Source organism: Abramis brama, assembly GCF_963993115.1.
Source record: "Abramis brama genome assembly, chromosome: 15".
Taxonomy (NCBI): domain Eukaryota; kingdom Metazoa; phylum Chordata; class Actinopteri; order Cypriniformes; family Leuciscidae; genus Abramis; species Abramis brama.
In genome coordinates this window covers 22,142,031-22,153,887 of record NC_139977.1, presented here as the reverse complement: position 1 = coordinate 22,153,887, position 11,857 = coordinate 22,142,031, and positions in this window count along the sequence as shown.

Sequence of the window (11,857 nt, the reverse complement as noted above, 5' to 3'; positions counted from 1 at the left end):
TACAACATAACCGAACGAATACTTGCGGAGATGGGTATTTTGACATACTTTTGTGTGTATGCGTCCGTTCAAGCGCAAGTAAACCCGAAAGAGGAATCCATTGAGCGCTAGCCAAATGAGATTGCCGTTTGAGCATTAGCTCTGTTCACTACCGGAGTAACCTGCATATATTCTGCTTGTTCTTAAAAGCTGAATAATTCCAAATGAACGTTATTTTGAGAGGATATAAATACAACAAAGAATATCGTTTACATGTAGTGCGTTGATTCTGCGTGGTATGTAAGACTCTCACTCTCTATCTCTGTGTGTGTGAGAAACAGCGCTCTCAGCAAAACGACGTCAAGCTATGCACCTTCACACTGGAGTTCACGGTATGTCAAATACTCTGCGCATCCATTGAGATGAATTGAAGTTCAGATCGCTTGACAGAGAGCGAAACTCTCAAGTGCTCAGTCAGAGTTTTGAGCGAGTGAAAATATATCTATGCTAAACTTATACTTAGCCTCTAACACACACACACTGGCGAGTAAAATCTAAGAATTTATTAGCCAATGGCTATTGATAGGCATTATTTAGTCACCCAGAGTTAAGATTTCGTCGCATATGCGAGTGATTTAGGCTACAATAAGACTGTCAGTCCAAATCCGTTTTTTGTGCATATCCAATTGAAATCCGATCAGATTTAGCAAGTGTGAACGGCAAAAAATCACATGAAATGCAATTTTTACAAATACATTTGAAGCTACATCCATATGTGGTTTGAAATGCTATTCAAATCGCATTTCTGGAAATCCGTTTAAGTCTGACTGTTCTGATTGGATTTTGTGTGGTTTATATGACTTTCTCATGCCACGTATAACGTAAACGTCAGACGTTGTTATAGGAAACATGCTGAAAGTCTCTGGCGAAACAAAATGCTGTGTTGTTGCTAAGTGGCGGACGAGCATAAATTTTACAATATAATGGAGACATATTTTGGAACCGGCGGAGACGACAGAGCTGAAAAAAGCTGTGCATATCAGCCTCCTACGGTTCTGCCGCTGTCTCATAAGACGCTGTTAATTTAAATAAGACAACATCTCTATTGCAAAACCCTCCATTTTGCGTTTTTTTGTTGTTGTTTTTGGCGTATGCCTACCAACGCAACGTCATTTCCATAGAAGCCAATGCAGATATTCCGGAAAATGAAAGAGCTGCATAGACACACAAATCGGATCTGAACAGTTGCGATACACAATGTGGACGTCAATAATTTAAGATCAGATTCCAATCGGATACACAAATAAGCGGATTTGGACTGACAGTGTGAACGTAGCCTTACTCGCATTGTAGAGGGTTGACTAGTAATGCAAAATGTACACACTTCAAGTTAAGTCAAGTATGTTTTTTTTTTCTGTAAGATTATGTACATTCAGTTTTTATAATGGAATGTACCTGTAAAGATAAAACACATTTTTATAATAACTTAAGTTAGTTGCCAGTAATATAAACCTTCCTTGTTACTTCAGTGAAATTTTAGGGTCAAAGTAGCAATGCGGTCCCCAGTAACATTTCAATTTAAAGCCCATGAAAACTCAACTTATTTGTTGTTTCACATGACAACTGCTAAAGTATGTTGTCTGCAGGACTCTCCGTGAACCTCCACTGGTATGAATTCCCCATAACAGAGGTCTAAATGGCTTGAGGAAGGAGGGAATTTCTCCAGAGAAATGTGATTTTTCCAGAGCAGTCCACTGAGATGGAAGATGTGGGTGGATGGCTGGCCAGCACTACGACTGTTTGATGTGGGAGGTCTTAACTTCACCCCGCTGGGTCGGACCCCAAGACTTCTCATTAACCGTGTCATCAAAGGCCCCGGCCCAAGTAATCATAACATTAGCGTTGACATTACCACACAGCTACAAGCTTCTTTCGAGCGCTCCACAAACATGCCTGCGCCGGCTGAGTCATTCCTCCGCAGCGAGGGAGCTTGGGCTGAAGCAAACTACGCTAGCCTGTACCTGCACGCTTCATCGAGAATACAAACACTTACATGACTGTGGACAAGCACGTAGCACCGCTTTCTCAAAGCGCTAAGGTAGGAGAGTACCTCTCTTTGCACTGCCCTTAATTAAAGCAACAGTCATTGCGAAAAGGCCCTCGGAGGGATCAGCTGTCAGGACTGCTCGGACAGCTCTGGGCTCCTCACCTACACCGTACCCCATCCATTACTCGTTTCTCCCCTCAGTCCCATCACATATGTTCCCATCTCCCGTCCAGAGGTCGATGGGGTTCTTGTGTTCGTACCTTGCTTTTAAGCCATCAGACACCCCCATGGGGCACATGAGGAAGATATATCTCTGTCACTGTCCCTGGATTGCGCCAAGGAAGGACGTGAGTGCACCCATCAGTTCGGCTCAAACCATGTCCCACCATCTCTTTTGGGGTAGGGAAACCAATTAGAGAGTGTATTTGCCATTAAAGGACACATCTGTGACAAACCCAGCCACGGGGTCGCAGGTTTATTATGTCATCACCCCGTGCGGCAGCCATTATTATAAATAAGTGTCAGTGTCTTGAGGTCACGGATGGAAATGGGATCTAGTTTTGGTCTGATTATGCCAATGGCCCTCTAAGTGCTTCATTATGATCGTTCCTCTCAGATTCATATTTAATTCCAACCTAGAGTTTATCCGTTTAATGGGAAGCATTAAACGTGACCTGTAAAGATCACAGAGAGAACGGAGAGAACAAGAAAAGGTTAGGGCCAACTCGGTTCACGCTGCTCAGAAAGCCTTTACACATGTTTTCTTCGGTCCCGGAAGACGTCGACTGGAGTTTGATTTGAAAGACAAACCCCTGCTCTCAACAGGCTCGTCATTGTTCCCTTTGAAAAAGCGGCTCTCCTCTTGCAACTATCAAACGACTTTTTAAAAGGTAATTAAACAGCAGGTCTCCTCCGCCGAGGGGCCGATGAGTTTCACTTCATTAGCATCACTGTGTATATTAACTCTTTGTGCTGCACAATTATGGAATTATGGACTGCCACATATGACGTGTCTGGCTGCTCTGTGGGGGAAATTAAGATGTGTGGGGGAAAATGGTAACACTGTTAAACACCTCGATTATTTGTTATTCATGGTCTGATTAATGGTTCTTTTTAAATGCAACAATAATCTTTGAGGGCCACTGAAAATAAATACACGTTTGATATGAAAATAACACCTTTGGAGCAGTACAGAGGAAATTATTGTGAAAACAATTTTCATGATCCACAAATGATGCGTGTCAGTCATTGCAGTCTTGGGTGGTTTAATCTGAAAGGGTATACAGTGACCCCTAAAAAGTATTTTGAACACTTAAGCCATAGTTAAATATACAAGATTTTTTCCTTTTTGAAATAATTTTCAACAAGGCTGCATTTATTTAATCAAAATACATTAAAATTGTGAAATTTTATTGTTTTAAAATGTAATTTATTCCTGTAACGGCAAGGCTTCAGTGTGACATGGCAAGGCAAGTTTTCAGTGTCACATGATCCTTCAAAAATCATTCTGATTTGGTGCTCAAGAAACGTTTTTTTTAATTTTTTATTATTATTATCATCAATGTGGATTTTTTTAAGGATTATTTGATGAGTAGAAAAATTCCAAAGAACAGCATTTATTTGAAATAGATTTTTTTTGTAATATTATAATTTTATCAACTTTCACTATAGGTATATACATGTGAAACATTTCACACAAAAAGTTTGGTGCATGGGTTTCAAATCATGTGAATACATTCAAACAGTAACTCCACAGCATATTTCAATGCGTTGTCTTGTGTGTGTAAGGCCATGCCCTGTATTAGTATGTACCATGTGTCGAGGAGAGTGTATAGGCTGGCTGACCCCAGTGCCGATCTACATACAGCTTAGAAAGCAAAGCAGCTCCCTCCATCAGCATGCAGTGACAGCCTCCTCTGTTTAATGCACTCCCTCAGTTTATAAATGCCCAAAGTGTGATAAACATTTCTGCCGGGCCGATGCACAGGTCAGGTGCTCGAAGGTGTAGGTGGTGTGGCCTCTAGATAACCACTCGAAAGAAATGTGCAGCCAGTTGGTCTTTAGAAAGTTAAAGAGCCAAACCGTAGAAAAGACCAGCAGTTATGCCAGGCTGAGAAAGTACACTTTGCATTTTGCTATTGCTTATACAAATAATTTGTAGACATCCTATAGCTACTTTTTCATGTGTTGCCATTGTTTCCCGATTCCGTACCTATTGAAGTACAAATACGCTGAAAGAAGCAAAATGAGATGAGGAAATGGTAAGAGGAGTGATGCATTATGGGATATCTACATTGTAGAGCTCTTGACAGTTGACAGATGAGCTTTCATTTGAGTAAAACCAACCACGGAGGCCAAGACATCAGCTCCCTGGAAACTAAAGGACAGTCTAGAGACATCTTCATAGCAACTATGACGGTTCAGTTGTTGCTTGCATTCAAATTCAGCTTGATTGATGTCTCTAATGAATCTTTATACGTTAAATATGTCCATGTCAGGCTCCCATGCTGTAATGTACTGGGTTTGGTGCATTCTGTAGTGTAGAACATCTATACAGCATCATTTAAAAAATTCTAAATGCTGATGGATAGATGCCAGTAATAGTACAACATTGATGAGCATGAAGCAACTTCATTATTTCCTTGTTGGAATTTTTGCTTTCTCCATCGGACAGTTTATTCCTTTGAAGAATGAACTTATTGTCTTATTCTGACTTTGATGTAACCTGTGTAATAATGTGGTGAGATATGGACAGTTTAAATGTTCTGACTATTTGCTTTTAATATAAAGTCTGTCTTTTATGACCATAGGTGCTGCAAGATTAATTGAGTCGTGAATGTCTGGCTTTCAAAGCCTAGTACCGAGGAGGGATCCTGGATCAGGCAAAGCAAAGAGACAATCTCATTAATATATGATTAATAGTAGCTGGCAAGGTGATTAATTAGTGTTTGTGACAGTAAACGTTTACCAGGCCTTTATGTTTTCCCCTGGAATGTCAATTTGTCTTTTCTCAACGCGTTTCCCCTCCCAGCAACTCTTGTGAAAGAGCACACAACTTTGCATATTCTAGTCTTGTCCCATTTCATTCTTCCCCTGCCCAGAACAGCAGCCCGGGAATTAAACGGCTCAAACATGATTGATTACTTTTCTTTTTTATTTGCAAGCTGAAAATCCAAAGTAGTTGTTTTCTTTCTTTTTAGTTTCTTTTTTTTTTTCCTTCAGTCCACCTCTTGTTTTTCTTTCTCTCTCGTTAGTTGTACTTGTTCGTCCTGGTCTTTTTGGTGACCCAGGCTCATTGATACAGGAATGTCTACCGGCTCACGCTTTGCAGTAGGATTGATTTGAGTCACTGCAGGAAGAAGTTTGTGTGTTTTTCCCACAGGAGCCCTTGTCCTGACTTTGCCCTAGACTCACAAATACACGTGTATGTGTGTGTGAGGGTTTACATAGCTATAGTTTAGGGACAAATTTGTTGACAAAAGTGTGTAAAAGTGGACAAAAACTTATTTTAGGGACATCCAGGGACATCCTCAATAAAAAAAAGTTAGGATTTGGATTAGTTTGTAGTTACAGAGCTCCAGACAATTTTTATTTTTTTAAATAAAAGCTGAAAAGAGAGCCTTTGGCTCCTAAAATGGACATTTTACACTACCATTCAAAAGTTTGGAGTCAGAAAGATTTGTAATGTTTTTAATGTACAAAGGAGTCCGTTATCCTTGCCATGGCTTAATTTATTTGATAAAAGAAAAAATCTGTAAAATTTATAATTACAATTTAAAATAAATCAGTAATAATGATAATTACAATTTAATTAATGTTTTGTATTTTAATATATATTTTTAAAATGCAATTTATTCCTGTGATGGCAAAGCTGAATTTTCAGCATCATTACTCAAGTCTTCAGTGTCACATGATCTTTCAGAAATCATTCAGATATGCTTATTTGGTACTGCTTAAGGAATTTTTATATTATTATCAATTGTACAAATAGTACAAATCATTACTGTTGTGTTGCTTAATATTTTTGTGGAAATCTTGATTAAAAAAAAAATCAGTATTCTTTGATGAATAGAAAGTTCAAAAGAGCAGCATTTATTTAAAAAAAATATTATATAACATAAAAGTCTTTACTATCACTCTTGATCAGTTAATTTTTGTTGAATACAAGCATTAATTTCCAAATTTGGTCAATAAAAAATTGTTCCAATTTGGTGCGGTCACTCTGATCCTGATTGTATTTGTGCCATATAATGGTTTGCCTTTTTTGGGAAGTAAATTTTATAACCAATAATATTTTTGTAAAGTATGCCTTTTTTATTTATTTTTTTGGGAATAGGCTACCATTATGAATTTATATAACAAAACTCTATTGTAAATTTGTACATTTATTTACACTCTTATCATATAAAAAACAACAACAATGTGAATAGACTAATGTAAGTCTCACAAACCTAAAGTATACATCATCACACTAATATTTCCTGGTTAATTTCCGAATCAAACATAACTGAAAAATGACTTGTGGTTCAGTGAAGAAGTCAGTTGTGAAGCCAGTAATCATGGCTCTGAATGAGTCACTGACTGAGTAAACCTGATTCACTCCATTAACTTAGGTTTGAGGCCGTTTCATGAATATATTTTGACTGACTCATTAAAAAGAAATATAAATAAAGAAGTATGTTAGTATGCTATTCCGAATGTAGCCAATGCTTTTCCGACTGTCGTCAATGTTCCATTGTATTTTAAATGACCGTCGCACAGTTTTATTTTTTAAGCATTCTAGTCACAGTCTGGAGCCATGAGACATTATAATTATCTTATTGAATATAAAAACTTATATAAAAGCTTATTTTCTGGGCATACGCAATAAAATAGTCTCCTGGGGCCTCATGTATCAATCTTGCGTATACGCACAAAAACTTTGCGTATTCCAGCTTTCACGCTCACGGTCGTATGTACTAACAGTGAAATTAACGCGAGAATGTGCGTTCCTCCACGCCAATTTCATGTCTGGCGTACTTACATTTCTCATTGTTTTTGTCCGTTGGCGACTCTTACAGGCAATGAAGTGAAGTTGCAAACATTACACAACGAATGGTTCTACAAGTCTATCGCACCACCACCTGTGGGAAGCATTGCTATTAATTTGCAATTTATAAAATAAATGACATATATTGTCACACGAGCCTTATGGAAATATTCTATCAGTTATGCAATTAAGTAAGAACATATAAAAGCATATGCAAATTGAAATACAACCCTTAGTCTATGGCAATGACAGCTTTGGTTTAATGTCCACCTTTATATCAGACCATTTCTTTTTAAGGTCATTTAGGGTAGACTGTGTACAGTTGAGACACCTTAAATAACTTGCGTTCGCAGCAAGCACAAGTTGTGATTTTTGCTGTGCACGTGCGTATTAGTGTCCTCTTTGATCGTGGGAAATTTGAACAACGGACGCATCACCGATCTGAAGAAATCGGAAAAAGTTTTTTTTTCTAAGATATGACGTTCACTTCACCATGCACTCTCCAAAATGAATAGCTTATTATCCTTATGTGTCTGTTAAACGTAACTGGTATCACCACAAACGTTATTCTGTGCCCTAAAAACTGGCATATTTCATGGTATTGTGTCATGCAAGGTAACTGCAAAATCTAGAGAAATGTGCGAGGTGGCCAGCGGGGGATAGTTGAGACACATATCTACTGTTCCCCCAATAGAGTTCTATTAGGAAACACATTGTTTAGTTGTTCAGTGTTATGATAACAGGTTAAACGTCGTAATAAGCCAGCATAGGACGCAAATGAAAATAAAATGTGATATTTGTGATATTTAAACTGTGTATTATTAATAAATATTGTTACATATCTTGTTCCTGCTTTATACATTTTAACCAGTGCTAATTTAAATAAAATGAATGAATATAAATGGATGAATAAACAAAAATGCTGCCCAATTGTAATTTTCTTTATTTGTCTTTATTTTTTATATTTACAATGAATGGTTAGTTACCTTCACATCATTAGAAATGGGTGTCTCAACTGTACCATGTACTGTCTCAACTGTACCACATATTGGGACAAAAAGCACCTTATTTTTATGAACTAATTGTGGAAAATATAAACTAGGGTATTATTGATTGATAATATCTTAGTCTACAAGCTAATGAAATGTCATGTGACGTGTCATGTGGAAATTCACTTCTTTTCAATGTCTATTTTTGTGTGAAAAATCAAATCTCAACTGTACTCAGTCTACTCTACAGTGCGACTTTCAGATCCCACCGCATTGACGGCATCAGCCAAACTCTCCCACTCATATTTTTTCCTTTTGTTATTAATTCCGGAGGACAAAGTTCCAAATAATTTTTTTTTTTTTTCGTTTCTACCTCCGATAGTAGCACCTCCAATTCACTTTCTGTAAAGTTTCGTTTCTTGCCGCCATTTTCTTACTGCTTTCTTGTGCCAAAGTGGACTCATTACCATATTTAAATTAATTTAATTAAGGGAGGAGACTGGGTGGGGCGTTGTGCTCGTGCATGTGCGCTCAATTTTACATTAACTGGGATGTACAAAGAGAATATGCGTGAGATCCTTCGTACGCAGAGATTCATACATCTGTTTTTTTTTGTGCATACGCACATTTACAGCTTTGTCCGTACGCAATGTTTTAGTATGAATTCAACGCAAGTCTTTGTACATGAGGCCCCTGGAATATTAAAAGACATTACAAAGTAAGTGTGATTTGGGTCATTTTAGACCATTTAGGTTATCACTAATTTGATTAGTTCTATATGACGTGCCTTCACATCGACGAGCAAGAGACCTGCAAAACATTTTATTGGTCTAAAGAGGCCTCAAATCATTATGAAACACACATTTGATACCAGCACAGTAAACTGTTTAATACATTCACTTCAGTGAGCCATTTACCACTGCTATTAAACAACTCTGTCAGTCTGAGATGACATTCTCTGTTTGGGACATATGGCCATGAATAGTTACGGTTTTGCATTGTGACCATGCACACAGATGGGCTTGCGGTTTTACGATGCTCGCCACTTTCTCTGATCCAGCATTTTTCATAAAATGACTCTGAACTGCAGTTCTCTGTTGAACAATAAAGACAACAGCATAAATTTGTTTGTTTATAGCTATACATTGCAAATTAAGACTCGCCATTAATTGAGAAAGTGGCATCTGTTCGCTTTAGTCTGACAAAGCTAGCAGGTTCTTAAATCTTATTTTGTATTGTTTCTTCTGTTCCTCAACTGACAGTGATTTGAAGCATCACTGTGCATGACTGTCATTTTGCAGGTCACTTCTCACTCTTTTTGATATCATACCATCTTTTTATGTCTTGATGCACTCAGAGCCTTTATTCCATCGTGGTAAGCGCACGTCAACTATAAGAAAAAGACAAATTCATCAGAATATATGGCTTTTAATGTAAAAGCCAATCATCCTTCCTATCGTTTTTATTGAGTTTGCAGATCGGATTGACGCGGGCCGGGATCAGGGGGCTAAGAGGATGGCCACCAGTACAGGACGTTTGGCTCCTGCCCACTTATACAATAAAAAGCCTTTTCTGGGAAATTGTTAAAAAACAACAAGACTTTTCATCGTGGCTGCAGCACAGAGTAACTTTTCTTAGATTATTTTCATTGTTGATAATCTCTTTAACTTTAGAGGTGAGTCGCCACACCTGAACCTCTTTATCCAGGACTGCGGATATGGCGTGGACGTTAATCCCATAATTCTTTGGGAGGGCACTGCTATATCCCCCCTCCGCATGCCTATGTATGTCTCTGCAGAAGGAAAGCATGAGAAAAGTAGATTGAGAGTGGCTCCATTTCATTTCAATAACCTGCATCTTGCCCTTTCAGCAGGATACATCCACATTCTAGTTCCCGTGTTCAGTTGAAGATAATGAAGATAAAAATTATTTTCAAGAAATAATGGACAGAATTTATGATATTTTGCATATCATGCATCCCAAAAAGACCCAATATAAAATAATAGGTAGTTGATCAGATCATTTGATATTGATTCAAGTTTGATTTATAACTGGACCGTAGACTTGTATCAAAGTGCTATAGAATACTAATGACAGGCTGACTGTGAACTCAGGTATATAGATACATGGTATTTGTGTGCGTATATGTGTGTTAAGTTAGATCATTAGCCTTGCCATTGGATGCTTCCATCCAAAGTTGCGTATTTAACTTATGCACAAAATTGGAATATCGCATAAAACATTTGCGAATAAAGGTGCATTCACGCCATGTCGTAATCACCGTAATTATGAGATAAAAACTTCACGTCTTTGTAGAACTCGAAATTTTCAGACTTGTACAACATGACCACTGTACCACCTGACCGCTGCAGATTCATTTTGCTGTTGATAGTGATAGAAACGCATAATTCCTAGGACGTGAACAGCTCCGAGTAGAGCGTCTTATTTTGTCATCTCATAATTAAGTTAGTTATGTAATGGCATGAACCCAGCATAAAGCACCGGGAAATTGCTGCAATTTTGGCGCCTCAAAGCGTACAGATGAAACGCAATAAACACTGGGAGAATATTATACCAAAATCAGACAGACTTTGGGTCAGGCATTTCAGAATGACCAAACCAACATTTGAGACGTTGCAATGAAATCGGTCCGCTGGTTAGTCCAGTTATCCAATCAAATCCTCTACCGAGGCAAAGTCACATTTTTTTGTTGCTCAATGAGAGATTTATTCAGTAAATGCGTTTCCATCGTAGTTTATGCGCATATCTTCTTATTATATAAAAAGTATCCTTTTCAATTGAGCGCTTATTTTTTTATGCGCATTTTTTTAATTTATGCGATTCACATAAAAATAGCAAAATGCCAAAATTCACATAAAAATAGGTGGATGGAATATGGCTTATCATTTAGACAATTTTCAAGTTTTGTGCTTTGGTTTAATGTGGTGGGAAACGATTTAATTGGATCGAATTTAATGATTTATTTGATGATAAATAATATTATAAACATAATTAAATAAACAGTCTGAATGTTCTGACAGGTCAAAGAAACACTTAAGAAGCTTTGCTTGTTGTTTTTCCTAAAACAGAAATACAACTTTTTGTGATAGATTTCTTTTAAAAATGAAAAGTGAATAGTAGCTGTTTTTTTAATAACACACTTGACATCAGAGCGGCGTAATACCAGTGAAAATTAAAACTCTTCTGCCGCTTGCTCACTTTTATTAGGAATCCTAAGATTGCTTTGTTCTTGGGCTGACATCATATTTGAGGCTTGGTTTATTTTTGCGTGAAATAGGGTTGTTCACAACAGTCCATGCAAATCAAAAGCCTTGATTTATGCACCTTTCTAGTGGCGGCTGGAACATTAAATTTAATTTTGCTGTTGCAGCCGTGTTCCACCTTGCGCAGGCTTGACACGGTGAACTGGGCCCGCCGGAGCACGGGAATTCATTACTTCTTCCACAATATGCGAAAGCCACATTTGAATGAAACATTTGTCTCTTGTCAGAACAGTGTAAGATCTACTCTCTCTATACAGATATATTAAAAATAGGAGGGGAGGAAGGCCTCGCACTTGACTGTAACAAAGCTAGAAGTCGCATGGCCTTGGCACATTAGAATAAGGATTGTTGGATGTGGGCTGGGAAACAATCTGTTTCTTGCCATGATATTCCATTACTGTTTTGGAAAAAATAGCACCAAGCAAAGTAATGAGATTTGTTTTCCTCTCCTACTTTTGTATTTTAGAGACCTGGAGGCACGCTGAAATACAAATATCATTAAATACAAGACACAAGTAGCTGCAGCAGC